Source organism: Hemicordylus capensis, chromosome 4 (assembly GCF_027244095.1).
Source record: "Hemicordylus capensis ecotype Gifberg chromosome 4, rHemCap1.1.pri, whole genome shotgun sequence".
Classification (NCBI taxonomy): domain Eukaryota; kingdom Metazoa; phylum Chordata; class Lepidosauria; order Squamata; family Cordylidae; genus Hemicordylus; species Hemicordylus capensis.
The window spans coordinates 138,500,904-138,524,977 of record NC_069660.1 but is presented as its reverse complement, the minus strand read 5'-3'; the positions used below and the strand labels follow the sequence as shown (position 1 = coordinate 138,524,977).

The following is a 24,074-nucleotide window of genomic DNA, read 5'->3' as shown; positions in this document are numbered from 1 at the left end:
TTGCCTTTACAAGGGGTTCATTGGATCTCCTGTTTTTGCTTTCTAACCACCACAACAAACACAAAGAGGTTGTCAAATATCCGGAAGGCCACAATACGTAGGTGGAAGGTTGTATTTAGATTGGTTGTTTACAAGTTGTACAGGTCTTACCTAGTCTGTACCAATATTCATCACACAATCCTCTGTTCAGAATCTGTAAGTGAGGAAGACTCATGGCTAAAGATATTTGATGCCTGAGACAGAAAACCATAATGGCATCCCCATTGTGATAAAAATACAATAAATCAAAAACTGGCAAAATCTGTTGCCTTTTTATGGTATTCCAAAATTGTACACCTTAAGTGCGATCCTTCACCTTATTTAATGGTAGGAAACTGCTTCCTGTGTGAACCAGCTCTTTGAGAAAACTCAGTTCATGAGTCCTGAGGTAAAAATGAAAGATGTGTTCCCAAGCAGCATCCAACACATCATTGGCTATCATGGGCATTGTCATCATCAAGAAGAAAGCCCTCTATAAAAGAGGAGAGCATGTTGTCTGAAAGCATGTGCTAATACAACCATGTTGTTGCTAAGCAGGTCCATACTTGGTCAGTGCTTGGATGGGAGATTGCTTGGGTATCCTATGCCTGCTGTCTTGAGCTCCACTGAAGAAAGATGGGATACAAATGTAGTAAATGAATACAAATCCAATATGCATGATTGTCGTTCAGCTTTCTCCTTTTGATGTACAGATGCAAAAAATAAAATAAAAATGGGGGGTGGATTCTTAAGTAATTCTTAATGGCTGCTCCATTATATAGTCAGTCAGTCAGTCTTTATTATGGTCTTTGACATCTAAATAACATCTAAATAATAACATCTAAAACAATATAAAATTTTAAACATAGCCATATTAATAACATAACTATACATCGGATCTAACCATTAGCGAGCAGAGTGCGACGAGCCCGTATTGCAGAAGAACAGAATTTTGCCACTGTGTGTATGATAGATGAATTCACATCTATTAGCAGATATTTGGTGTAGAATTCATCTGATCGACCTGGCAGATTATGTAAAAGAGGGTCAATTAACCTTCGCCTAAGGTCTACATAAAAGACATCACCGCAGGAGCACGTGTGCAACTGATTCAATCCCATCAGATTTAAAGGGGCAATATCTCTGTTCAGTTGGGATTCTATTGTATCTACCAGCCAAGAATTCTGAAGGGAGGGCATTCATACGGGTGCTCGAAAAGGACCATTTATGTCTGGGGAAAGTGAGGAGAAACAGATAGTCTGCTGGGCAAGTTCTCATCCCACCATTGAGCAGGAGGAACGACCTAGATGTCCTCAACAGGTCTTTCTGAAACTCAATATCCCAGATCCTTCGTTTAATAAGTTCTTTGGCCCTGTCCAAACCCACAGAGAGGACTGCCTCAGATGAAAGACCAAAGGTATAGAGTTTCCTGACACAGTTCTCCCACCAGCTCAAGCAGGCTCCATTATATATCACTCTATCAGGTACATGCTATATCCTGCTGCACAGCTGTGAGCATCATTTTTAATTGTTTCATCTGTGTGTCTGCTGACTTGGGTGAACACTTCTCTCAAGGAAAGCAGTATGTAAGAAAATAAAATTCCACAGACATCTTGCCTATTGATAAAGAAGACCACAAAAAAGTAGAAGTTGTATATTTTATAAACATGAAGCCTCACAAACAGGAGGAAACTTTTATTTTTGTTTTGGCAAAATATTGTGTGGATAGCAAATATTGCACATTGCAAATATTGTGTGTCTGCATGTTTTAACAAAGTGAGATGTTCATTTGAACAACCAAATGTTTAGGAATTGAATGGCTAGCATAAGAAAACAATCAAAAAGCATAAATTTAGACTGGCATTAAAATGACATTATATTAGCATTTCAAGCAGACTTGGCAGGCGGAGCAAATGTTTAAGACTGGCATATTAGCCACAAGGTTAACTCTGTGTTTTAAGTTTGCTTAGTGACCTAGAAACCTCCAGTGCTTTTTAAAGATATGCCATCTTGCTTTTGTGAGGTGCATATTTCTGATTATTATTCAGACCCTCAGGTTACTTGGGTTTTGTCTGGAATGAACCAAACCATGCCTCAGTTGTCTGTTGCTTTGCCTGGATTTAAATCTAATATAAAGTAGGGCAGCAGCCCTTCTTGAATCTCCTGTTCACATCTTATTCCCAGAGGAACTGACCATCAACAACTTTTCTTCAGTCAATAGGAGCTCAAGGAGCAATTGAGGTCATTGGAACGACAATAGTGGCATTGGGTTTTTGAATGCATAAAAGGAGCTTCCTTCATTCCCATCCCTCTCAGTACATAAATTGCAATCTGCTTCTAAAATTATTGCCCATACAGAAATCAGGATGCAGCCACTCCATTCTGCCTGGCCACTGAAATTTTAGGGCCCATCTTGGACTGGGTGTCCTCAATACCTTTTTTTCTCTCTTGCTCTGATTTAGAAGCTTCACTTTCAGCGTTCATCTCAGACTTGCATGTAGGCTGAACAGAGTTTGATGCACGTCTGGGAAATTTGCCTTTTGCTCACAAAGGGGATGATTCAAGTGTACAGCTGTCACAAACTGTATTCAGGATCTAGTTCATGAATTAACTGTTTGTTGCTGAATCCCCACAATAGCAGCCACTTAGAAGCATAAATGAGAAAGGGCCTTGAAATATGGGGTCACCTGAGTCACAAAGACATACAGCATGCATGGGTCCAGTGAAAAAGGATTTTTAATTTGGGATAGTGGTAATATTTTTACAGTTTCTGATCTACTTTATGGATGTAGTATCATCCTGAGGCATTCCAGGGATGGTGGAAATGGCTGCAAAAAACTCATGTGTGGCTGCCACTACCCACAGTGACATAGCTAAAAAATTAAAAATTAAAGGAAAAACGGGCATCATTACCTGCCATGAATAACTTCCCCACCACAATCCCTCCTGAAACCCAAAAGAGAACTTTCAGTTCAGCACTTTTCTGTCTAGGGTTTTCATGCTCTAGGATACAGTGAGAAAAATATCTGATCTAAAATCCCCATCTAGGCCTGTGAAACATCAGAACTGGAATTCTGGAAATGGTCCAGTATTGGTCATTTTGGAGGGTATGGGAAATAATTCTGGCCTGATATAGAGAAGCCTATTTTGGACCAGAATTATCTGATATTGTTGCAGGGATTTCTGGAGCATTTTCAGAAATTATTGGCAATTCTGGAGTTTTCTGGCAGCGGACAGAGTCCGCATTTATTTTCCTGATTGCGACTGGGGGAAAGCCATCTTCTGACATCTGTCTGCCCTCCTGCCAACCTGCCCATCCTTTTATTTCTTTATTTAGCCAATTACTTACTTACAAATTAAGAAATAAAGCAGTTGTCCCTGGATGTTACATCACTTCCCATGTGATTCTCAGATGTTGCATCACTTTTCTTCTGTGACTGTCCAGTGTGAGTACAATTTCTGGGTTACTTTAAAAAAAATAATTTGCTAGAAAAGTACTAATAAAAAGGGGCGGGTTATTCTGGGAAAACAAGATCTAGCTGGCAAGTGGTGCTGCAGAAAATGCATGAGATCCCTGCTGGCCATGTGAGCAGCTCATGACATCCTGCTAGGAAAGAAGATGCAAGCCTTTGAGAGTGTGTGGAGGCTAAGGAAGCACTCTCTTTCAACTTGCATGCAAGCTTTTCATGCTGCACAGTTTTTTGCCATCTGGAAAATCCTAGAGATTCCTACTGCTGATCATCATTTCATTTTGTTTCCTACCTCATTCTGGTGAATGGGTCATTGGGAGCAGAAATGGTGATTGGAAGCAGTTCGCTGCCAGATACTTGGTCAGAAACTGGGGCAGTAATGAAAAAGGTCCCACAACACTACTCGCCCCCTGCAGCTCCCAGCTGCCAGTGGTGACTGGGCAAGTGGTTAGGTACATCACTGTTCTATCCCTATACTACTCTGATTCCAAATTCCCACCTCTTTCTCCCACGTAAGCGAAGACTGGAGTAAGGGACTCTTTAGCACCATCTACCAGTTCGAGGAGCAGCAGAAGCTCTATCTGAGTCTTCTTGGGCACCTCAGGCAGACATGAGAAAATAGGGTCATGAAAAACTAATAGTGCCTCTGTTGTTACTGTTTGCACTGGGAGGATGAAGTTGAAGAACGCTTGCCTGACTCAGCTTTTCTGGGAGCCAACATTGCTGGGTTTTCAGACCTTATTCAATTCAAAAGAACTAGCTTAACCCGTACAGAGCATCTGCACGCTAGTACTTGACTGCTCCCCTCACCCCAGAACCCCCCTCATTCATAGCCCCCTCACTTCAGAGATCTCTCCACCCTCACATAAGCTGCACTCCTGCTCCATCCCATTACTTCCATCCCCCTCACCCCTCTTGGCTACTCCTCCATCCCTTTATTCCATCCCCCTCACCCCTCTTGGTCACGGCTGCAGCTTTGCTGGTGCCTATTGGCCAAGATGCAGCTCCCTATCCCTAGAGAGCACCTCACCCAAGCCCCGCTCCTGTAGGAGCAGCACCAGCAGGGGGTGACTGGGCCCTTCCTCGCTGACACTGCCACCATGGCAACTTGTTCCCCTCAGGCTGCTGACAGGCTCAGGCCCGTCCCTTGCCTGCCCTACCTCCCTTCACCAATGACCTTGATAGCTCCAAACAGCAGCAGTGATTGACACTGCTTCTTTGCTGCTGCCGCCATGGCCACTCATTCCCCTCAGGCCGCTGACAGGCTTGGGCCCATCTCTCGCCCTTCCTTCTTTCTCTCCTCCTCTCCCTTCTCTCTCTCTCTCTCCCTCTCCCTCCCTGACTTAACAGATCTTGTTCATCTTGTTTCCTCGTCTATTTCACACAACAGCAGCCTCCTTCTCCTGAAGGGGCTCTTTCCTCCCTCACAACCCTTCTCTTTGCAGACCCTTGCTCACTATCTCATTCATATATATATATATATATATATATATATATATATATATATATATTCCTCTCCTCTGCAATCAAGAACATCTTCTGATCAGTAATAGTTGCTCACAGGCTCCTCCTCCCTATCTGCATATGGAATCCCCATTGCCCAATCAGGTCCTTCTGCTTGTGAACTCTCGCGAGAGCTGCCCAACATGGGATTACCCACAAGTATGCCTTAGAGAATTATATATATAGAAAGTTCCCATTAAAAGATCAATTGCTAACCAAGGATCTATACAGACATTAGAACAACATGGGATTCCCAATTCTGGTTCACCAAATCACTTTCTGCCCCAATCTGCCCCAATCTGCCCCAAAGACATGAAAATTTCAGAAATTTACCAAAAATCAGCCCTTTGCCCAATCCCGCTGAAATTGGGGTGGTAGCCTGCACCCATTAGGCACCCATTAGGCACTACCACCCCACCCCACTCCTTTTGCCCAGATACCATGCTATGCCCCCGAACTGCCCCAAAGTCATTAAAACTTCAAAAATTCGCCAAAAATCAACCATGAACCGAATCACCCGAATTTTTCGGGTCCGAAATTCGGGTGATTTGGCTCGTGCCCGAAAAATATCGGGGGACATCGGGGGTGATTCGGTTCAGCCCCGAATCACCCAAAATTGTTCATTTCGGGCACAGATCGTTCTGTGCCCGAAATTTTTTGCACATCCTTAGTCCTGTGTAGACATCTGGAGACATCATTTGTGGGGGAAAGCATGCTAGGAAGACAGGGATGCTCTTGAACCTTTCCATGCATATGGACCAGGCCAGGGTGTAGATTCTTCATCCTGCACTATGCATCACGGTCTGTATATCAATAGTAGAGTAAATGGACCCTGAATTAACTTATTCTGAAAAGTAGCCTTGGCTATTTTGTGAAGGGATGTGAACATTCAGGATAAGGTTAGGTTAGGATTCGGTTAAGAACTAAATTAGGTTAAGAACTACTCCACATAATTACATTTTGTAGGTTTACACACAGGATTTGGAGGTTTAAAGTATACATTAAAATGTAAAGTTTTAAAGTAAAGTGTGAACACAAAAGACACATCTGCAACCCTTGTACAATACTTGTATCTGAAGTGCTCTACCTGTGTGTATATTCAGTGGCAAACCAGTTAACCATTGCAAAATATAGTGAAAAGCCTTACATACAACTTTGTGATCTAGCTTTAGCAGGAATACCTGGCTTCCTTCAGTTTTAGGCATGCTGCAGGATTAGTACCTTCTGCGCTGATGAGCTCATGTGTCCCAGTTTAGAGCTAGCAGTAATCTAAGAACAATGGAGATAATCCATCATTTTATGGTGGGCTAGACTCTCAGCTGATGTATCAACAGGCACAATTCAGGCAGTGTCCTATTGCCTTGTCCTGGATCATAATGCACCTGCAATTATTTATATATCCTATTTAACTGCAGGATGAGGTGTTTAATCATTTTTTAATAAAAAAACCACACCAAACCCCATCAGTTAGACAAGACAATTATGAATTGCACAATGCAATGTTCTCATTACTACCTGACTACCATTCTCACTTATATTTCTCATTGTGCTAAATTCTTTGGAGCAATCACCACCTTGTTAGCATCACATCGTGAAACCAGCAAACTATAAAATGTATGTGTCTGACTTGCAACAATGTATGACTAAGTCTCTCTCTCTCTCTCTCGTACAAGCAGAGCTGTACCATCCAGTGTTTCACATCTGTACATAACATCACTTCCAATTCAATTGTCTGCATGTACAAAATTGCTTGAATTATCTTATCCAGCTCCCCCCACCCTCTCATGCTTGTTCTAGAAACTTTGAATAGTGGTGATTTGTTTTTGTGAAGCAGCCACTCTGTTCAACACTGCAAATAATGAGCCCTTTGTCAATACATTCCAAGTGCAATAAAGTCACGGTTGGTGCACAGTGATTCTGACGCTGTTTTTCAGCTGGGTTGATGACAGCATTTTGAAATGGTAAAAAACCCAAGGCTGCAGTTATAACACTAACTGTGCCTCTCACAACTAGTGGCACCGGCTTATTTGTTTGGGTTTTGCCTCTTCTACATTTTCTCTCTCTATTCTTCCCCTCATCAGAGGTCTTGGTAATAAAAAGCAAGCTCAGCTCTAAGATGCAGAGAGATGAAGAATGTACATATTCATGACTATAGTTCAATTAAGGTGTAAAACCTGGTAATATATAATGGCCTGTATATTTTAAGAAGCCTATCAAACTGTTGAAATTTGCCAACTGATACTTTTAAAAAGGGCAGAGCAAGTTAGAGTTTAATGCTAAGTGGTTTCCCTCTCTAAAACTGTAAATATGGAGGCAATGCAGGTTGACCACATACATATGCGTTTTATTCATTGCTCAAAGAAATCCTCTGAATAATTACAGTTCTTTATGATGTGTTAATGTTTTATGTAATAGCTCCGTTCTATTAATGTTATTAAGTACTGGGCCAGTTCAGATGATATTTCGCCCACCAGCCCAATCACATATGATCAGGATGTGCTCATGCCTTTCACATGCACATTTTAACCTCCTCCTCCACCCCTGCCTGCTGCCATGGTGCCATTAGTTAATCTTATGGAGAGGTAGTTCATCCAAACCACACACATGACAAATATTTGTATTTGTAGCACGTGCAGAGGAGCAGTTCCAATGAGCTACCCTCTCACACAATTGAGGAAAGGTTCCCCAGCTCGCTATGAGTAGAGGAAGGACATGCACATTCATGGCTACACATGTCCTTATCATATATGTTCGGGCTGTAAGACGACATGTCATCTGTATCAGCCCTTTATCTCTCAGTAGGATGTTTTGTTGTTTCTGTTGTCTAATGTAGTCACAGTATTATTTCTTTGTATATTGTATTCAATAATAAAATGTTTCATTTGCGCTGAGGTTCTCATTGATTGTATTGTCAGGAATGGGGAGAGATGAGGGGTTATTCAGGTCAAAATAGGTTGCATGAGAGAAAGAAATGCTAAGCAATGGGAATGGAGAGGAAGAAGCAGACTGGGCTGGTGCCTGCCCATCTTCACTTGCCAGGTGAAACAGAAGCAGGAGTAAGGAACAGGTATATAACTCACTTATACTGAATCAGACCATTAGTCTATCAAGCACAGTACTGTCTACACAGACTTACTGTGGCTTGCTCTCCAGGGATTCTAGATCTACCTGGAGATATCAGGAATTGAACCTGGGACTTTCGGCACACAAAGTACACGCATTATCACTGAGCTGTAGCTCCTGCCCACTTCAGTGAATAGTAAACGAGGAGGGAATACAGGAAGCCCCCCTTGCCATCCCTACCTCATCCCTACCTGTCACTGAATGGCAAAGGATGACAGGATGCAGAAAGGTGGGGATCCACTCTGTTCTGACTTCCTCTCTTCAGGAGCCAATAAGAAACCCAGGCTCTTCTTCATCTGTTCCTTAATCCTGCATCTTGTTGAGACTGCATCATGTGCATATGGGGATTGCTGGGTTGGCTGCAGAACTCTATAGTGGTTAAAGCAGAGGGACTGCTCTTGCTTTACTGTGGGTGGGAGCATTGCTGCCATTCCCTTTCCCTGAATGGCAGGAGCCTCTGGACCCAGTCCTCTATAGGGAAGAGAGCAGGACTGCAACCTAACAGGTTATAGGTAAAGTGTACCGTTGAGTCGATGTTGACTCCTGGTGACCACAAAGCCCTGTGCTTGCCTTTGATAAAATACAGGAGGGGTTTACCATTGCCTCCTCCTGCTCAGTATGAGATGATGCCTTTCAGCATCTTGCTATATTGCTGCTGCCTGATATAGGTGTTTCCTATAGTCTGGGAAACATAGCAGCTGGGATTCAAACCGGCAACCTCTGGCTTGCTAGTCAAGTCATTTACCTATGGCACCATTAGGTGGCTTAATAGGATATAGCCAGCAGCCATTTATTAGGGGTGGCTAAGGCTTCACACACATCTAATCTCAGGATTATTTGCTTTAATAGGCTACGTACAGTGATATCTGGGACTACAAAAGTATTGAGGGTTAAGAAGGCGGAAGAAGTCTGTCAGTCTCCAAGTCCTGAGTTTCCCGAGATTCTCTTTGTTTTATGTATTGAAGCTTACAAGTTTAATGATATATTTTTAGTAACACAGAAGACTCTGTTGCCAAAAAGTATAGAGAGCAGCTTCCAAGTGGATGAAAATAAGCTGCTCTTTCCTTTGATGTGACTTCACTGAACACAAAATGTACAGATAAAAGCCTCTCTTACTGTTTATTATGGAATTACTTGGGCAAAATTAGAAACCCTTGGGATATACTCAGATCTTTGCCAAAGTGTAGCTCATCAATCCTTTCTTCCTTTGCAGTGGTAAGAGCAGTGCACAGATTAAGAACTGGCAGGTCCCACCATAGTGTACAAAAGATTTCTGTTAAAGTTTATAAATTAAAAATGATCTTTTTTAGATGTGCACTTACTGATTGCTGCCGTCCTGTGGTTGTGTTCGTGAGAACAACTAAACTCTTTTGCCCACATGGGCTTTTGTCATATTATTATTAGGAAATACACAAATGATCACCAGCCCCCTTGAGATTTGATTTTATTAGTTAAAGGTAAAAGGCCGAGGAACTAACTTTATTAGTTAACTTTTTAGTTAACTTTTATTAGTTAACTTTAACTTTATTAGGTAAAGGCTGAGGAACAAGGTACATTATTGCTGATGCACACTGGATAATTAAGAAAGCCAAAAAATACCAAAAAGAAGTCAATATGTGCTTTATTGACTATGGAAAGCCTTCAGTTGCATCGGCCATGTCAAGTTGTGTAATATCCTTAGGAAAATGGGTGTCCCAGAACATCTCATTGTTCTCATGAGAAATCTATACACAGGACAGGAAGCCACAGTCCTGATGGAACATGGTGAAACAGACTCATTCCCAATTGGCAAAGGAGTAAGACAAGGCTGTATACTTTCTCCTTATTTATTCAATTTATATGCTGAACATATACTGAGGGAAGCTGGACTGGAAGAAGAGTGTGGTTTTAAAGTTGGAGGAAGAAACATCAATGACCTGCGCTATGCTGATGACACCACTCTGATAGCTGAGAATGCGGATGATCTGCAAGCTCTAGTAATGAAAGTCAAGGAGCACAGTGAAAAAAATGGGACTCCAACTAAATGTAAAGAGGACTAAACTAATGACAACAGGTACAGCAACCAGCCTCAGAATTGACAATGGAGACAATGAAGTGGTGGATAGCTTCTGCCTTTTAGGATCGACTGTCAACAGTAAAGGATCCAATAGTCAAGAAATATGCCGCAGACTAGCACTTGGTAGGGCTGAAATGAAGGCCTTGGAAAGGATATTTAGATGCCATGATGTGTCTGTACATTATTTATTTATACACTTATATCCCGTTCTTCCTCCGAGGAGCTCAGAGTGGTGTACATGGTTATTTTTATCCTCACAACAACCCTGTGAGGTAGATTAGGCTGAGAGATGCATGACTGGCCCAGAGTCACCCAGTAAGTTTCATGGTTGAATGGGGATTCAAATTTGGGTCTTCCTGGTCCTAGTCCAACATTCTAATCACTATGCTATGCTGGCTCTACAAAGATTAGAATCGTTTAGACAATAGTTTTTCCAGTGACACTCTATGGATGAGAAAGCTGGACTTTGAAGAAGCAAGATAGAAAAAATATTGACGCTTTTGAATGCTGGTGCTAAAGAAGACATTTGAGGATACCATGGACAGCCAGGAAAACAAACAAATTGATCATAGAGCAAATCAATCCAGAATTTTCATTTGAGGCACAAATGCCCAGGCTCAAACTATCGTACTTTGGACACATTATGCGAAGACCAAGCTCCCTTGAGAAGTCCATAATGCTGGGAAAAGTTGAAGGAAGGAGAAGAAGAGGACAACCAGCAAGGTGGATGGATTTGATTACAACAACAATGAATGCACCACTGAGAGACCTAAAAGGCCAAGTTGAAGATAGGTCATCTTGGAGAGAATCTATCTCTGTGGTTACTAAGAGTCGACACTGACCTGACAGCAATCAATCAATCAATCAATCAATCAAAACTATATGTAATGAAGTAGACCCATGATCAGAATTTTCTGTGGGTCTTTTCTTAAGTCAAAAGCAGTAACTAGGGCATGCATGGGTTGGATTGCAGCACTGGAGGATGGGGTTAAATCCTTCCTCTCTGTCATTTTCCTAATCTATGCCCTCCTTCAAAATCTAGTACTTCAAACAGGTACTATATAGGTGCTGGCTGTGACCTAGAACACCTTTTAACCCATCTTCACTTCATGTACCAACTGCATCCTCTTGTTTCTGATAGATGCATCATCTCCAAGATACTTGCCTTGAGGATTTACAGATTAGATTACTATAACACTCTCTAAATGGTCCTGCATTTGGAGACTGTTTGGAAATTATACTTGGTCTCAAAATCAGTAGCCAGACTCCTGACTGAAGCTGGCTGGAGAGTCCATATTCTGCCTGTCCTAGAAAGTTTGCACAAGTTATTAGTTTTGGTTCCTGAATTGCCAGATGTGAACTTTAAACCTCTACAAGATCAGGACCCTGATTATCTGAAGGACTGCCTCTTCTAATATATTCTATTGGAATATATTGTTGGAAGTCTATATATTTTGGAAGTCTATATATTGGAAGACTTATTGTATGGAGGTACTTATTGTGCGGGGTCAGAACTCTAGAGATGATTTTGATCTACCTGTTCTAGATGGTGTCACACTTCTCCAAAAGGAACAGGTTCGCAGTCTGGGAGTACTTCTGGATTCACACCTCTCCCTGGTTTCTCAGGTTGAGGCGGTGGCCAGGGGTGCTTTCTATCAGCTCCAGCTGATACGCCAGCTGCACCCGTTTCTTGAGATCAATGACCTCAAAACAGTGGTACATCTGTTGGTGACCTCTAGACTTGACTTCTGTAATGCGCTCTACGTGGGGCTGCCTTTGTACATAGTCTGGAAACTTCAGTTGGTTCAGAATGCTGCAGCCAGGTTGGTCTCTTGGTCATCTCAGAAAGACCATGTTACTCCTTTACTGATGGAGCTACACTGGCTGCCAATAGGTTTCCAGACAAAATACAAAGTGCTAGTTATCCTATATAATAAAACCCTAAGGTACCTGTGTCCGTGTCCTGCGTCCGTGTCTCTGGCAGGTGTTCTGCGCATTCGTGGCGCTGGTTCGTTGCTCGCTCTCTCTCTCTCTGCCCGCTGTGTTATTTCCTCTTCCTCTCGGCGGGCGGGAGGAGAGAAAGAGAAGAGGCGGCAGGCTGGGCTGGTAGCAGGAGGAGGAGACGGCAGTGGCGGCGCTGTTGCTGAGCGTGTGTGTGGGACGACGGCGACATGGGGAGGGGAATAGGGACCAGGGAATCCGATGAAACCCACTGCCGCTGCTGTCATCGTCGAGCGGGGGCGGCGCTAGGAGCTGGCGGGGGCCTGAGTGAGCTTACAGAGTCACCGTGTCACGGCGGCGGCACCCGCTCGCCTGCCTGCTTGCTGCCACCCGGGAAAGGGGGGGGAACCGCTGCCGCTGCCTCCTTTTTCCTGGAGAGTCCTCACCATCATTGCCGCTGCTGCCACCTCCTCCTCCTCCTCCTCGGCTGCTGCCGGAATCGATCCCCTCCCTTCGCGCGCTCTGAAGTGAACCATCCCAAGCCGTGCACAAGGAGGGAGGACTTGGGGGCCCAGGCTAGGCCAGGCTGGGCCGGGCCCAGGCTGCGGAGCCGGCACCAAGCAGCCAAGACCGGGGGGGTGGGGGGGAAAACAACACTTCTAGCGCCCGTTAATGGAACGGGCCTAATGACTAGTAACTTATAAAGCCCTAAACAGCTTAGGCCCTGGGTATCTAGGAGAGCGTCTTCTTCACTACAAGCCCCACCACCTGTCGAGGTCATCTGAGGAGGTCCATCTCCAGTTACCACCAACTCGTTTGGTAGCTACACAGAGATGGGCCTTCTCGGTCGCTGCCTTGAGATTGTGGAATGCCCTCCCTGCTGAGATACAATCCTCCCCATCTCTGGCAATTTTCAAAAAACACCTTAAAACCCATCTTTTCACCCAAGCTTTCTCAGCTTCCTAAAAATTTGGGGGTTTTTAATCTCTTGTTTACTTTTAAATTGTTTTAAAGTTTTTTGTATATGTTTTTAACTGGTGTTATGTTAATGTTAAACACCCAGAGATGAATGTTTGGGGCGGTGTACAAATTTGATAAATAAATAATAAATAAATAAGACTGCCTCTTCCTGTGTGTGTGTGTGTGTCTGTGTCTGTTTGTCTGTGTATTAACCTAAGATCTTCTGAGGAGGAAGATCCTGCCAACTGAAGTAGTGTGTGGGTGTACATAAAAAGCCAGAGGTACCTTTAAAAGTCATTACTGGCAATACTGCCAGCACCTGGAACATAGGAGTATAGGAAGCTGCCATATACTGAATCAGACCATTGGTCCATCTAGTTCAGTATTGTCTTCACAGACTGGCAGCGGCTTCTCCAAGGTTGCAGGCAGGAATCTCTCTCAGCCCTATCTTGGAGAAGCCAGGGAGGGAACTTGGAACCTTTTGCTCTTCCCAGAGCGGCTCCATTCCCTGAGGGGAATATCTTACAGCGCTCATACACCAAGTCTCCCATTCATATGCAACCAGGGTGGACCCTGCTTAGCTAAGGGGACAGGTCATGCTTGCTACCACAAGACTAGTTCTCCACCTGGAAAACACTGGGACAAGAAGCATCCCACCAAGCATCCCATACAACAGCAGCCCCAGCTATGGCACTCATCTGGCTGCCATGCATGCATGATGGCCATTTGCATGGTCAGTAGCACCATTCTGACCATGCATATGGCTGCTGCGCATGGGTGGTGGCCCGGTAAGTGCCATAGCTGGGACAGCTGCTGCATGGGATTCTTGGCAGCCACTGTGCAGAATGCTTTATGGGGTGTCACGGCTCCCAGCATTTTCCAGGTGCTGACTGTATTGCTGGTCATGACTTTTAAAGGTACCTCTCCCCTGCCCCAATGGCCCCCTCACTGGTTGCCTTTGCATGGGGGTGCCCCAGTTACAGACCTTCTTGCCCAGGGAGTTAAAATGAAAGCAATTTTGCAGAGCAATTGTCCTTTGGGAACCCCAGCCTTACACAGATTTAGCCAATGTGTTAACTACTGTTTATTTTTTAAAAAAATGTTATGTTTGTTTTCTTTGCAGCTTTTACCTTGTGTTTTTAATTATGTGTGTTTACAATTCTTAATTCTAATCTTTTAATTGAATTGTTTATATTCATTGTTTTAATTTATATGTACCACATTGTTCACTATTTCAAGAGACTAGCTAAGAAGCAGCCTTAAAGAAAAACCCTAAGTAAAAATAATATTACAATGAAACTGGTGACCTTTTATTTTATTACACTCCATTTTTACTCCTATTGCAAATAGTTTCCCCAAGAAGTAGTTTGTCACTTACAACTGTACTCATGTAACAAGCAAAATCGTAGGCGAAAATATCAAAACCTATATGCACCCATGGGATAATTTGGAAGGTAGCAAGTGCAGGGTGGTCCAAACATCTTGCACTCTGGGGATCTTGCTGCAAATGAAACATTTAAATTTACTTTATGATGCATGACATTTGGACCACCCTGTATATTCTATGACATCAAATTGTTTCATATTCCACACTCAGGAGAATGAAACATGATTCCTGGTGATCTCCCTGACACTAGATTTACAAAGTCTGCAGTTTAATAAGTATTTGACTACATACTGTAGGAGTTTGTTGATATTAGTTGGATTCCATGTGCATGGAACATTAATTTCCGAAGTATATTGCTTATAGCGAACTAAAGCACAATATTTTTTTTCTTTTGTTATTTTTTTTAATTGATATTGTTTTAAGGATATGCAGGATACCCTGAGAAATGTCATTCATCTTCAGGGGTGGATTAGCCTTTTTGCCACCAAGAGGCAAAAAGGATTTTTGCAAAAAATGCCACTGTGCGGCAGAGACAGTAGGCTGCAGGAAGAGGGGTGGAGGGAAAACTTTCCCTGTTGCCTGGGGAAAGTGACAAAGCGGTGGCCTCTCACCTCTCTGCTGAGCAGCCCATTTCCAGCCTTCCTCCAAGTGAAGGAAGCAGAGAGGCGGGACTCGAGAGGCCCATGCAGTCATTTGGGAGGAGGGAGGGCAGCTGGAGGGAGCTCGCCACCTCCCATCCCAGCAACTCTCCACTCCTCACCCCCTCCCTGCAGACTCCACCACCAGTGCCACACCCCATCCCACCCTCCCTCTCTGGGTAAAAGGTAAAGGATTTGTTAAGGGGAACTCATCCCTCCTCACCCCCACCCTCCCCACAGCTACTGCTGCTGTTGTGCAGCAGCATTTTTTTAAAAAAATAAAAACCACCATTGGGGGGACTTTCTCCTCACTCCCACCCCTACCCTTGCTGTAGCTGCTGCTGCCATACCCAGACATGGTGCTGCTCCTCAAATTTTGCCACCATAGGCAGATGCCACTTCAGCCTCTCTGGTAATCCGCCACTGTTCACATCTTACAGATACTCATTTGGCTTCCTTTGAAATTCTGAGGATATTTCTCCTTGAGTGGAACCCTGAAGTTTACTTTGAATCCTACTTTGTGTGAACCTTTGGTGCCAGCCCTATTTTTTTATTAATTTTTCACAAGCAGAAGAAGCAAAAACAACTACAGACAATGTGGGTCTTTCCCCCTCTAAAAAGGGAGTAGGTTATACCCTTGTCCTACACAGGGGCGGAGCTATCATTGGGCGAACGGGTTCAAAGAACCCAGGCCGTGCCCAATCAGGAGCTGCCATTCGCGTCCCTGACACGCCCCCCACGTCTGACGTAAGACGCAGGGGCGGTAGTTTAGCTCCCGAGCGGGGGCCACGCAGCCCCTTCAGGAGCTAAGACTGGAGCTGCGTTCGCAACGCAGCCCAGAAGTGGCTCTTCCCTGCAGGGAAGAGCCGCTTCTGGGCTGCGCTGTGAATGCAGCACCAGCCTTTGTCTAACTGCCGAAGGGGCTGCGCGGCCCCTTCAGCAGTTAAGCTGCTGCAGCTTCTCCCAAACGGAGCCTCAAGGCTCTGTTTGGGAGCCAGACCACGCCCCCCGCATCTGATCTGTAGCGGGCTAGCTACACCCCTGGTCCTACATCTTGTAGTTTGGTCTGTACTGTAGGATTTCAACATGGGATGTATCATGCGTGCACTTTTATTTATAAAACTTCTCTAATTGCCTGCTCGACTTAGTGTACCAGACAATTTTTACATATTTCAAAACAATACTAACATCAATACTACAATAATACTAGTTATGAACACCAAACTACTATAAGCCTGACAAAGCTTGAGAACTAAAAAGATGTAAAAAATGGAAACTCCTAAACTTAGTGGGACAGTGCCGTCCCTGAAGAGCTTCACTGAATGAATGCAGAGGACAAAGAAGAAAGGTCTCTTTACTACCATGGCATAAGCTCTGTGGTGCCATTTATGGTTTGGGGAAAGGAAGATAATTCAGTGTGTGGTATTGGGCAAGAGAGATTCACAAGAAGATTCAAATGCCTACTTTTGAATGCATTCAACATTACACTGCAAAAAACCCCAGTCTATTTTAAGAGGATTAATTACAGTTAATGTGCAGTGTAGTATCTAAAATGTTGGACTTGGACCAGAAAGACCCAGGCTCTCAAATCTCTATCACAAAACTTGCTGGATGACTTAGTTGCTAGTATAAGTAAAAAGGAGATGGCATGGATGCATATTAAGTGTTCTTATTGGGGAGCAGCAGAAATGATTACTTGTTCCTATGGCTGCTGTTATTTCTATGTTATTATATAGAAACTTGACTGAATAGAAACATTTGTTTAAGGATCTGGTTTACAATCTTAGCTCCCCATGCATTTAAACACATTTTGAAAGGCTATGCTTTTAATTGTAGTTGACCATTACTATTTCCCAATATTCTGCATCTATCTTCACTTTAAAAAAAAACCCTTCCCCTGTTTGCATTCAACCTATAAAATTCATAACTCCCAAGCACTTTCTTCCTCTGCCAAAACCCAGGCATAGGCACATTTGTCAGGATGCATAATGTTTCAATTACATACTGCAGTAATGTTCTCTCCCCAACAATGTTCTAAGCGGTGGATTCAAAAGTAGATTGCTACTAATGTTGGCTTTTCTCCTTCCCCTTTTTATATATTTATGGTAATTAATTGATCCTTGAATTTTAATTTGTCAAGAGTGAGACATTTATAAGAAATATTAATATGAAAGCAAGAGAGAAATATAATATATAAAGCACAAGAGCTCAGGAGGGGAGATTTCTGCCTCTACCCCAGCTACAGCAGAAGTGCTCAGGTAAGGGAACGCTGCTAATTAATATTGTCTGGAGACATGGAGTTAAAGTTCCAAATAAAGTTGTGTATTTGGGAAATCCATCAGGGAGATAGATAAGACCTATCATGCCTCATTGCTAGCTACATGTAGGGAGTGGGGGGAAGGGAGAAGAAGGAAGTCTGCCTTTCAGATGAGAGAATGAAACCTAAGACTATCAGTCTAACAAAGGGGAATCAGAGCAGAGAAAGCTTGGTCAGAGGGGGGATGCCCTTACAGGTGATCTCTACCCTAATGCCTCTAGTGGTGGACAATATGGTTGCTGGTGCTAAGAGTCAATGCCATGCTGGAGCTGCATCTCCAACAACTTGAAGATAGGGCTAAACTGAAATGAATTACTTAATGGAGCAATCCTCATGATCGCTGCAGGAGGCTACCACCTTTTGCGGGGAGGAAGCCCGAAAGCACTTACCTCCCCACAGACGATCACTGCCTCCGCTCTGGGCAGCGCAATCGGCCATGCACATGACTGCTGGCTCTGTTACAGAGGTGTGGGGTGTGTGTGTGGGGATTGGGGGTCATGTGGCACCCAGAAGTTCCAGGATGTCCCGCGCAAGTGTGCAAAGCATCCTGGACAGACCCCCGGGAGGCTGCTTGTAGCCTCCCGGCGGGGGTCTCCTTGTGTGTCGCCGTGGCATGGAGCCGTGGCGTGGCAGCACACGATTGGAAAACCTGGGTTAGTGGAGCGCTCACTCTGCAAACCTGGGCTAAGGGGCAGGCTACTTTGGCGGGCTAGCCGCCAGAGAACCACCAGGTGAGCCTGAAAGCCCACTGGTTCTCACGATGGGGGAAAATCAGGCTGGGCTTCTTTAGCCTGGTTTCCCCCCATCGTGAGAATAGCCTCCATATCTTCGGTTTTTGTGGAGGGGGGGGGACGACTAAAAGTGCTTCCCATCTTCAGAACTTTTCAGCATTTTTTGTGAACATGTTATTTTAATGTTATTTCCCAACCCCAACCCCAATACTAATTTTCTTCAGTTCAGTCCTTAGCTGCCTTTGCCCAAATTACAGTTTAATCCTACTGGAAGTTCTTCTCACAGGGATTTTAAAGCCCTTTAAGTTGCATTGCCTCTGGAATGGAGGGGGTGCTGTCACATATTAGCCAGATTTACCCCAATGTCCCTACGAGTTATCGAGGAGCAGTTCTCATGCAATTCGGGTTTTTCACTGTGTGTTAGAGTGTAGCCTGATTTATATCCAAGGTAAAAAAAATCCACTATTTATGTTGGGTTTGGGGGACAACCTTGCAGTAAAGCCTCCCAGTAAATTCGCAGTAAAGCCTGCTGTGTGTAAAAGTCCCTGGGTGTGGCAGCCCATATGATTTTGTTAACATCATAATGCTGTGTCTGTGATGATGCCACAGATGCTCATAAACAAAGCCACATGGATCCCCACAGCCAACCTGAGCCAATGGCAGTGTGGGCAAATGAGGCTGAGGCATGTGAGAGAAAAGACTGGAAGTGGTGCTGAGAAGCAACGGCAAACAGGAGAAAAAAGGGTTCTGAGCAGTAGAACATCACAGTTATTATTATTATTATGAAAAATACATATATACATTTTAAAAACCAATAAAGGGGTTCTCAAAGCAGTTTATATAGCAAAAGGTATAAGGCACACTCTGCTAGGTTGAATAGGGACAACTGAGCCCCCCTGTTAAATATGAGGGAGTCATCACTGTCAAAAGTGCCTCTTTGCCCACTTAGCAGGGATTGTTTCAACATGAATCTGTGGTAGGGTAAACTTTTTTTTTAGTAGTCTATTCAGTTGCATCAAATGTGCTACTTTGAAACAGAATATTGAAATTATATTGAGAAAGTTCCAATTTTTGGGGGGGGGGTGCATGCACACGTGTGTGTGTGTCACAGTCCTATGCATGTTTACTTGGAAGAAAGTCCATTTCAGTCGGAACCTGTTCAAGAAGGTTCATCCTGAGGATGTGGGAAAGCTGATTGGAACGGTGAGGCCTACCACCTGTTCTCTTGACCCTTGCCTGACATGGCTTATATTATCTGGCAGGGGGGTTGTTGCAGAAGGCCGGTACAGATCATAAATGCATCTCTGAAGGAAGATAGGATGCCTCCTTGTCTTAAGGAGGAAATTATTAGACTGCTTCTGAAGAAGGCTACCTTGGATCCCTCAGAGTTGAGCAACTATAGGCCGATCTCCAACCTACTGTGGCTGGGAAAGGTAATTGAAAGGGTGGTGGCCTTCCAGCCCCAGATAGTCTTGGAGGAAACTGATTATCTTGACCCATTTCAAACTGGCTTTTGGGCTGGCTATGGGTGGAGACTGCCTTGGTCGGCCTGATGGATGATCTCCAATTGGAAATGGACAGAGGAAGTGTGACTCTGTTGGTCATTTTGGACCTCTCGGCAGCTTTCAATACTATCAACCATTGTATCCTTCTGGAGCGTTTGAGGGATTTGGGAGTGGGAGGCACTGATTTGCGATGGTTCTGCTCCTTCCTTTCAGGCAGGTTCCAGATGGTGTCCCTTGGAGACCGTTGTTCTTCAAAATCTGAACTTTCCTATGGTGTCCCTCAGGGCTCCATATTGTCTCCGATGTTGTTAACATCTACATGAAACCACTGGGAGAGATCATCAGGAGATTTGGTGCAGGGTGCTATCAGTATGCTGATGACACCCAAATCTATTTCTCCATGTCAACATCATCAGGAGAGGGCATAACCTCCCTAAATGCCTGCCTGGAGTCTGTGATGGTCTGGATGAGGGATAACAAACTGAGACTGAATACAGATAAGATGGAGGTACTCACTGTGCGGGGTCGGAACTTAAGAGACAATTTTGATCTGCCTGTTCTGGATGGGGTCACACTTCCCCAGAAGGAACAGGTATGCAGTCTAGGGGTGCTTCTGGATCCAAGCCTCTCCCTGGTCTCCCAGGTTGAGGCGGTAGCCAGAGGTGCCTTCCATCAGCTTCAGCTGATACGACAGCTGTGTCCGTTTCTTGAGATGAACAACCTCAAAACAGTGGTACATCTGCTGGTAACCTCCAGACTGTGTTACTGCAATGTGCTCTATGTGGGGCTGCCCTTGTATGTAGTCCGGAAACTACAGTTGGTCCAGAATGCGGCAGTCAGGTTGGTCTCTGGGTCATCTTGGAGAGACCATATAACTCCTGTATTGAAGGAGCTACACTGGCTGCCGATATGTTTCCAGGCAAACTACAAGGTGTTAGTTATAACCTATAAAGCCCTAGACAGTTTGGGCCCTGGGTATTTAAGAAAACGTCTTCTTCGTTATGAACCCCACTGCTCACTGAGATCATCTGGAGAGGTCCGTCTGCATTTGCCACCAGCTTGTCTGCTGGCCAGTCAGGGATGGGCCTTCTCCGTTGCAGCCCCGAGGCTTTAGAATGTGCTCCCTACTGAAATAAGAGCCTCCCTATGTCTGACATCTTTTTTAAAGTCTTTAAAGACACATCTGTTCACCCAGGCTTTTAATTAATATTGTTTTAATGTTTTAAAAATATTATTTTTTAAAATTTAAATGGTTGTCATGTTTTAAACTTTTTGTTTTTGTTTTAACTAATGTTTTACTTTCTGTTTTAATTTTGTTGTAAACCGCCCAGAGACGTATGTTTTGGGTGGTATAAAAATATGTTAAATAAAATAAAATAAAATAAAATATAAGAAAGCAAATGTAGGATTTCAGTTTTAGTAGAGTGACAGGTTGTGATCAAACCCCAATTTTCGTTGCTGGTTGTAAGTATACAATTATTTAACAGAAAGCTTCTCATGTAATATAAATTCTGAGCTCTTCAGTAACAGTACAAATAATCCAATGATAATGTTTCCAATGTATTAAAGGCCATTATGTAAGAGCTTCAAGGAAATCTCATCTCATGAAGATTTGCAGAAAAATAATGTTTTGAACAAAAGGTTGCCATTACACCTATAACTTCAGAATTCAGGTAAATTCTAGTTTGGAATAATATCAAGTCTGAGTTTCAGTTACTACTGATTAGTAGCTTCAGCACTTACCAGATATTCCAAATGCCTCACCAATTGGAATCTTACCCTCTTACCAGTAAACGAAAAATCCGTAAAGTCCAGGAACAGGGCCTACACATACCTCGGCAGCGCACGGCACACTCTAAAAGAGAAGCATGCATTACTGGAAGTCACAGGATTTGGAGAGTCCAAAGCTTATACCTGCTTCTTGAAGAAACTAACTGTGAGAACGATGAAGGGGTGGAGGATAAGCTTTGATTGAGCAGACTCAGTGAGTGTGACTATTGCTCCCACCATTGCATCCTCTGATACACCAAAGTCTTCAGTGATCCCCCTGAAGCTGTAGTGGTTATTCTTCTTCCTCTTCTAAGCCAGGGCTCACCTGCGGGCATGAGAGTTTGTTTTTCATGCATGATGACAGACAAAGGCATCTTCCCAGTCTAGAAAAATCTCTAGGTACCACTCCTGCTGTTCCTACATCTGTTCTTTCCGGCTGGTGACTGTGACTGCTGTTTCCTGTGCTATTCTGTTTTTCACTCACATGAGGTACATCTATGTACATGAGGCACGTAACCAGATTTTTTTTTTCATATGGCCACTGCTCAGAAACAAATGCAGTGTATTGCTGAGATGTGAAATTAGGGATGGCAGCTATTTTTGAGATCTGTGCACACAGGCCCATTAACGACAGCCATTTTGGTGGCAGGAGCAATACTAGCTGACAGCAGAAGTGAGCAGTGACATCGTTTAATGTTTCCCCTTACTGTGGTCTTCTGCCCCCACAAGCCCTGTGCAGATGTACATTTGAGAAGGATCTGTACAGGGAGGGAGACTAGGAACCCTAACCCACTGGCCCTACCTCTTGTGCATTAGTTCAAAGGGGTACACAGCTTGTTCACTCATCACCTCTCTGCAGACCCTTCGGGTCAATGAGGTAAGGGGAATAACCAGCAGGCGGAGGCATTCTTGCCCCTGGACTTTGGGGCTAAAGTCCAGGGCCTCCAAACCCCCTGGGGGCTCCCAAATCCTCTTTGGTCTATCCTGGGTGGTGCGATCACCATGCTGCACTGCTAGTCTGTGCTGTGCCGGGTGCCCGAGTGCAATTATGACCTGCGCTGGGTACTTTAGAGACAGAGGGGCGAGTGGGGAAATAAATATGTGGGATGGGAATATGTTAAATTGTGTGTTGGAATGTTTCTGCGAATGCATATTTGCATAACTATACCTGTTTTATATTCTTACATTCTTGTGAGTTCAGTTGCTGTTTGTGCCCTCAAGAACCCGTGTGTTAAAAATACTGCATGTGTCACTGTGTGTGTGTGTAGGAGGATGATTCTTAATTTGCAGCGGCAGTGTGTGTGTGTGTGTCCCATGGGCTCCAAAGGCCTTTAGGTCCAGGCTTCAAAATTACCTAGGTGCACCTGCTAGCAGCAGGTGTGACCTTGATCCCCATCCATGCATTGATTCTTTCCATAGCTAGAAGAGTTTGCACATGGTTATCTGCATGTGGCCCATTTGGTCTGATGCAGCATGAAAAGTTTGTATGTTGTCTTATGTTATGAGTCTGTCTATACACCCCATCTGTGAATAATCTGATGAATAAACTGAGAAGTCATAATAAAATGAGATTACATTTTAGAAGAACAACAGAGGGATCCCCATAGGGTATAACAGAACCCAGTGTTCCACTCTCCACTTATGGAGAATGTGCATAGAAACTCCACTTACCAGGTCAACATGGAAAGAATGAGAAGCTATGTGTGCCTCCCAGAACCTTGGCCAGCCCTTTCCATTCTATTGAGTTAAGGAACTCAAGCTTCAAGTTTGTTTTTCTTTGATCAAGTGGAGTGGGGGGACAAGGCTTGATGAGGATATGGTGAATGCACATTGGCCTCTGATTCATTCCTCAGAACAGTCATGGAGAAAAGTGCCCTCTAGTGATCTCAGCGCACATGGGTGCTGTGCCCGTGGTTAGGGGCATAACTAGGGAAAATAGCACCTAGGGCAAGCACTGAAATTGCGCCCCTATCCAAACAGGGATGATGGGACTTGTAGTCAACAATATCTGGAAATCCCTGTAAAAAGGAACACTGTACCATCTAGACATGGTTGTTGATCAAAACCTGAAAACATGAGCCATCTCTGTTAAAGACTTAGAACAACAGTCAGGAGTTATGTGAGGATTCCAAGTGTCATTTTCTCTGTCTCATCTCATGCTTTAAAAAACAACAACAACATGACTTTGTCCTAGAAGATCACCTGCCCAAATAGCCACTAGCAAAATAGGGGAAGAAGAAGGTCGCGGGGCAGAGGGAGTCTATAAACCAGTGAATGATTCCTGCCAGCCTTTGGCTTGTAATGACTGTTGGCTCATGACGGGGTATATGTGCATTCACCATTCTAGTGCTTACTTTGACACCAGGAGGTAGGAGGATACATTAGTTTGCCACACTAGACAGAGGAATTTGCAACAGGAGCAGACAGCCAAGTTCTGCCAGGGCCAAAACCAGCCCCTGACAGACTAAGAAATCATTGTAATTTGCCCCTTCCTGGCACAAGCAGAGTGCTGTTCTTTTATTATTGACTCTAACTCTCAGATATCCCAGTCATGGATGGAAAATTCAGGGTCAATTTACAAGAGACACATTTTCTACATGGAACTTTCTTCTGTGCAGGTGTTGTGCAGAAACCCATGTGTAGTGATCAATACAT

At 43.9% G+C, this 24,074-nt stretch overlaps 1 long non-coding RNA gene across 2 annotated transcripts in view; it reads right to left on the bottom strand.

Moving 5' to 3' along the window:
* The window catches only part of LOC128325032 (uncharacterized), a 44,687-nt gene extending 23,061 nt beyond the window's left edge, over positions 1-21,626 (bottom strand). For both annotated transcript variants that reach the window (XR_008307228.1, XR_008307229.1), the window contains exon 1: positions 21,564-21,626. This is a non-coding gene — a long non-coding RNA (uncharacterized LOC128325032). The remainder of the gene's footprint in view (positions 1-21,563) is intronic.
* Positions 21,627-24,074: the final 2,448 nt, after the last annotated feature.